The sequence below is a fragment of the Echinops telfairi genome, unplaced genomic scaffold (assembly GCF_000313985.2).
Source record: "Echinops telfairi isolate 266 unplaced genomic scaffold, ASM31398v2 ScPeMD7_3;HRSCAF=10, whole genome shotgun sequence".
NCBI classification, from domain to species: domain Eukaryota; kingdom Metazoa; phylum Chordata; class Mammalia; order Afrosoricida; family Tenrecidae; genus Echinops; species Echinops telfairi.
In genome coordinates, this window is record NW_022103899.1 from 17,445,597 (window position 1) to 17,452,547 (window position 6,951).

The following is a 6,951-nucleotide window of genomic DNA, read 5'->3' on the forward strand; positions in this document are numbered from 1 at the left end:
GGGCTTAAGTGGAGAGGAAATGTTTTGAGAATGATGAGGGCAATGAATGTACAAATGCGCTTTATACAATTGATGTGTGTATGGATTGTGATAAGAGTTGTATGAGCCCCTAATAAAATGATTAAAAAAAACTTTTAAAAAAATTAAAAAGAAAGAAAATATAAGGGTTTCCCTTTAAATTTTATTTACAGATTTGCAACAAACAAACAAACAAACAAACAAAACCCCCACTGTGGTTGTCACCTAATCTGTTTTTAATTTAAGGATTAAGAGTTTAGGGGTGGAGTCTAGGCTGTCAATCTGGAGATAGCCAATGAGACTTCTGTATGGGCATGGCCTTCTCCTGAAAATTCTGGAAAATCTGGTACTTCCTCCTTGGAGGCAGAATACACCTCTCTCTCTCTGCTACTCCCTGGGAGACATTGCAGAAGACAAGCCACATGGATGCAACCAGACCTCTGTAGCCGGAGAAGACACAGAGAGACCTCTGCCAGCGCTGAGATGTTTACAACACCACTGGATTCAAAGACTTTCTACCCACTGGCCTGTGATCTTCTGCATCCGGTGTCATTGCATGTGTTTCATGAGTCTGAAGAGGACTTTATAGATTGATATCAGAAATATGGGCTAATATTGGATTTAAGGACTTGATCTGGACTGGGCTGGATGTTTTCTCAGTGTTCAATTCCTCTTGTACATAAACCTCTCCCTTATATACCTATGTGTGTCTATAAATTTGTTTCTCCAGTCCACCTGGACTAACACACCCACCATGTGTAGAAAATTCAAGAAGCTGCATAGCATGGTGCACTCATCCCAATGCATCAGTTCGCTAGAATAGGTCCAAGTGTGGCCTTCAGGGCTTTGTATCAGAATTCCAGCAAAAATATATATGTTATTTCAGATAAACACTTCTCCTATGATTTGGCATCAACTTAATGGCAATGGTGTTTTGTTTTTTCTTTTTAAAATCATTTTATTGGGGACTCGTACAACTCTTATCACAATCCATATATCCATCCATTGTGTCAAGCACTTTTATACATTTGTTGCTCTCATCATTCTCAAAATATTTCCTTTCTACTTGAGCCCTTGGTATCAGCTCCTCATTTCCCCCCTTCCTCCCCCACCCTACCTTCATCACAAACCCTTGATAATTTAGAAAAATTTTTTTCATGTCTTACACTGTCTGATGTCTCCCTTCACCCACTTTTCTGCTGTCTGTCCCCCAGGGAGGGGTTATATGTAGATCATTGTGATCAGTTCCCCCTTTGTCCCCCCACCTCCCCCTTCCCCTCCTGGTAATCGCTACTCTCATTATTGGTCCTGAGGGGTTTATCTGTCCTGGATTCCAGCTCTTATCTGTACCAGTGTACATGCTCTGGTCAAGTTGGATTTGTTAAGCAGAATTGGGATCATGATAGTGGGTGGGGGGGTGGGGGTGGGGAGGAAGCATTAAAGAACTAGAGGAAAGTTGTGTGCTTATGGGGGAAAAAATTGTCACCTGGGAATAAATATGGCTAAGCGACATTTTTGAACACGTAACTTTCACTTAACAAAGCCTTTTCTAGATTTTAGGATATCAGGGGATTTCAGTCCCCTCCCTTCCTTACTCAACACACACATTTGTTTGGTTTTAGTTACCAGTAAACAATGTTCAGGAACCCTGCTGGTGCAGTGGGCTGTGTGCTGGGCTGCTTACTATGAGATCAGCAGTTCAAACCCACCAGCCACTCCGAGGGAGAAAGACAAAGCTTTCTGTTCCCATAAAGGTTTGCAGACTTGGACACCCAGAGAGGCAGTTCTCCAGTGCCCTACAGGGTGGCTCTCAGTTGGAATCCCCCCAATAGCAGTCATTTTTCTTTTAATCCTGTTGCCATTAATTGATCATGACTCAAGGGAACATCAGGTGTATTATAATAGAATGGATCTCTATAGCATTTTCAGTGACTACATTTTCAGAATTATTGACAAAAATTCAAAACAAATCTTCTGAACCCCAGTGGCATCATTAGGGGGCTGGGTGGGGGGATGGAATATTTCACTGGGTGACACTATCTGATGGCGTGATACCAGAATGACTAAACATTTTGTGCAGCATTTCAACTGAAATGTATTACTTTTTAATAGAAATTCCCATCATTACTTAGAACAGCAGCGCAGCTTACATGTGTCAATATATCTCCCAGGCTCAAATTCCATGCTAATTTATTTTTTGACGCTTCTAATATGCTCCAGCCAGAACTGTCATTATTACCCAACCTAGGCAAGCCATTCTCAGGAAGCATATGATACCAGACAGACATGTTAGCAGAAAAGACTGTCCTTTGACTACTTTGTGGTGATCTGTGAACATCCCAGGTTCACCAAATGATTACTACTTGACCAAGCCACATGTTACCAAGTGGTAGCTAATCAATAAAGCCGTCATGTCACCAAGTAGAACTCATCTGTAAAGCACCCCCCCTACTTTTGTTAGCCTGTATTTAACTTTTACAAATTACTTCCTTCATACATTTACAAGCTTAGATGAGCAAGGACTTTAAGAATGACTTGAGCCATTTCGTGATAAAAGCCCCTGTGTTTGGTAAGTCCCAAAGAAGCCCCAGTGGGGTTGGTGCTGACAAGATCTCACGCTCATCACTCAACTCGTATCAAACCAGTAGTACTTCTCCATTTTAGTTCACATTTAGCCACACTGGAAGATAATATAAAATGATTTGCATGTGGTAGGAAAACTAATAAGAAATACTGCTTTGTCCAAATTTTATTGAAACATCTGTTCGGCATTCAGAATTACTCATTCATTTGAAAAGGTTAATGTTCATTAACAACCTCAAGGAAGAGAAAGCTGAATAGTAGTCATCAGCTTCGATTTAAAAGTTTTTATTCAGTCAGTGTGAATAGCATTGTAGAATATTTTAATAAAAATACGTTTGAATGGTTCAGGTTGGGTAGTAAGTCTTAAACCTGCCTTTAGGATTTAAGATAAATATTGGTCCATATGGGGTTAAAATCTGAACTGTAACTGAAAAGGTGTTCTTTTGTTACTACAGCTACCTAACCTTTTCATAATTTTGACAGTTTATCTTGGTTTATTCTACTTTGCTGACAGCTTTTTCTGTTTCCATCAATGTAAAAGTGCCATGTGGTTTGCACATATATTTTAAATTAATGAAGATATGAATTCATTTAAAATCATATGAAGCCTATTGCTCAGAGATACTGTACAAACTGCTGAGCTTAAGTGACAATTAACCAGCAATTTTGAATACTCATTGAGGTTCATCTTCCAACACCAAATCCCTGGTTTTAAGTAAATAATATTGGGTAGTTAATATTGACAGAGGAAGAATCTGTATTCCATGAATTCACAATGAAAGACTACTATTGTCCAAGTATAATTACCAAATGATTGACAAAAGCACGTAAAAGTAAGTAACAAAACTCTCTCTCAACACTATCAGTTCATCTTGTACTCAAAAATCCAATTTGTAGATAAGGAAAATTAAAAAGAAGATGAGACACGAAATGCATTATAATTTGCTGCCAAAAGTTATTCAGTAGTCATATTCTCGCTCATTTTTGTCTTGTAAAATACCCTGTCTTTTCTAAAGCTTGATTATTTTAACTGTACAGTCTAATTTTTAAATGAAAAGTATTTCTCTTTCTGAATTAGGTACATTTTGTCCAATGGGGAAAAAAAATGAACTTAGAAGAGAAATTTGAAAAGAAGAAAATAAAGCTGTAAAAGATGAAATCATTTTAGATTATCTAATTTAAATGGCATTGTGTCTAAGCTTTAATTTTTTTTTTTTTGCTATTGAGTTAGCCTATTTCTCTCTGTATGTACTTCATTGGGAGAAAATTGCTAATAGTTGAAAAGTGCCAAAAGAGCCTTAAGAAAGAGCCGTATTGTCCTTGTCTGTGTGGTTCTGGCACAGGAGTTTATTCCATGAATTTCACCCAGTCCTCTCAAGGTTCATGCTTGTTATAGCATGTGTCATGACTTCCTTTCTCTCCATGGCTGAGTAATATTCCATTGTATGTATGCACCACGGTTTATGTATTCCTTTATCTGCTAATAAGCAGTTCAGTTGTTACCATACTTTTAGAGTTCGGAACAAGAAGGTGTTTCCTTCCCAAATCAGACCAGAAACATGTCTAAGGCAGTGGAATAGATGGCTTCTCCATGATAGCTCTCAAAGACCAGGCTTTCGGTCTTGTTTTCTGGTGTTTTTAGTATCAAAATCTGGAAATAAAGCTAAGAGAGGCTGTGTGCCTTTTCAGTTAATCTGCAGCATTGTCTAACAGGCCCACCCAAGGTACTGTTAAATTCTTTTGGGGAATGGCCTTTTGTTTGCAATACTATTTGTTATTGATTAGAGCCCAGAATCTGTGAGTTACTCTTCAATGTGTAAAGTTTGTCTGAGAGCAATGCAAATGATATCTGTCTAGTAGAAAATATAATCCCAAATTTATGGTCTCGTTGCTCTGCAAACGATCAACTAGAATTGTGTCTAAATGAGCAATCTGATCCCAACACCCTTCTCCCTGTGCTGAGCACCATTCAGTTCCCCAAACGCTCTTTGAGTCAGACGTGCCACCCAGCTGGTTCCCTCATAAAGGAGTTCAGTCACTTTTTGACATATTTTATATTTGTAAGAGTCATACTTGCAATATTTAAAAATCTTGACTTCGACAGTTTTTCATGTTGTTTTAATTACCTTCTGACCACCACCAACGGGAAGAAGACAGGGTTCCCCAGAGTGGAGACAATGCTTACCTTGACGCTGAGCTCCTATCGATTCGCATGGTCCTGCTTGTTTCCATCTGCGTCTGACCACTTCATGGTGTCTGCTGCAATGATGGAATCCACTGACAGTAAATTACTGAGGGTTCAGGCTTATGAGTATTTTCAAGGAAATGAACATGTAGTGACTGGTAGTTTTGCCGAGGAGTGAATTTCATTCGCAGGCTGTGCAATTCCAGTGGGCTGGAATGCCTGGCACAAGAAGGAATCAGACTCTGTCATTGCCATTGAGCTAAGCCCGACTTATCAGAACCCTAAGGAACAGGTTATAACTGGGTTTCCAAGGCTGTCACTCTTTCTGGCAGTGGAAAGCCTCATCTTTCTCCCCTGGTGGGGGGGGGGGTGTCTAGCACAGCCTTTAAACTCCAACACCACCCTGTGATTCTATGCTCACTCTCTTGCACACGAGTTCTCCAAAAGAAGTAAAAATGTTGTGTCTTTGTAAGATGGGCTGACGTTAGCAATAGCAGGAAACGATTGTCAGATACCGTAGACCATACAGGCCTATTCAGTTCTGAAGGTGGTATTTCTGTCTCTCTAACCCTTGCCCCAAGAATTTTGAGCCCATTCAATTTACATCACATTAAAACAACAGCTTTCCATAAGGAATTCAAATAATATTCCTTTTCAAAGTTCTTTGAGTGTAGGGCACAAAAAGAAATCTGCAGGGACAAGGCCAGGGTTGTTGGGTGGATGACATAAGATTTCCCCAGGAAATTATCATCATGCAACGCTTACCTCACTGGAAGAATGAACAGATGCATTGCTGTGATGGAAAAAATATTCCTCTGTGCAATTTCCCTGGTCATTTTCTCACCAACGCAGTATTTGATGTTCTTAAAATTTATTTGTATTAAACCCTTAAAATGATCTTGTGTAGTTTAGGAAATCTATCGTGCATTCCCATTTGGAGCCCCAAACAGTGGCCATTACTGTCTCAGCTGACCTCTCGGCACTGACTTTCACCAGCCCAGCAGCTCGCCGCTGTTTTCATTGGACTTTTGTTTTGGAGGCTTTCTAACGAGATTCAGACCAGGGCATCACTGACAGAAATTGTAGATATTGAAGAGCAAACCTGTGTGTGTGTGTGTGTCTGTGTGTGCTGTAATACTTTGTGACGTGCCCTCATCTATTACAGATATGATACCCTCTAATCGGGTCTAGAAACGAAGTCTTGTGAAAGACATATATTTAAAAAAAGGGGGGATTAGTGAAGCACTGTGTTGTGCCTCATATATTTCATTCTATTTTTTATTGTACAATGCTAGGATTAATGAAGTTCCTACTGTACCTGTTTGCTTTAATGAATCCTCATTATCCTGCCTTTCTCAAAAGAAAACCCACCATCGTTCTTAACTTAAATAGAAGAAGAGACTTCCAGGGGCTTGTTTGGAGCTTCTGGGATAGGTAGTCTAACTACCTTCCCTCTCACTTTAACAATAGCTGTGGTTCCTGTAAAGAGAGACAGTATCTGCATCATTCTGATAATTAGCAGTCAATGGAGTCATCCATTTCTTTATCAGCTCCCAAGAAAACAGGGTAAATGATAAAGTAGCATCCTTGCCCCAAATGAATTAATGTAATGCTAACTGCTTATCTGCATACTGAGTGACTCACTGCTTCAAGCTGCCCTTTGAATCAAGCATGCATAGGCCACTCGTACTTTCTCCATCAAATCATTAAGAAGTGAGCTGACAATGATCAACCAGTCTCTGACATTTGTTATCTATGACAGCCATTTAAGAGATGTGAAGACCAGGCAGTCCTGAAACAACTGTAAAGACACAAGACTGAAAGCATCAACAGCGACATTCAGCGGCTCAGTTATGCCAGAAAGGTGGTCAGTGCCCTTTAGTTTGAGATTTTAATTCTAATGTAGGCCCAAGATAGGCAAAGGCCACACAGTATAATATAATGGCAGAGGGGTCACAGTTAGGGTTCTGGATCCCTGCTCTCATACTAAACAAATCTGTTGGTCCTGAGTTAGTTATCACACCTCCTGGAATCTCAATTTTTCTATTTGTAAATAGGAAATAGCAAGAATTTCTGTTTAGTGATGTAAGTGACATAATGTGGATTGTACCAGTATTTCCATAAAGTATAAAATACCATGCAGATATTTTTTTTTTTAACATTTT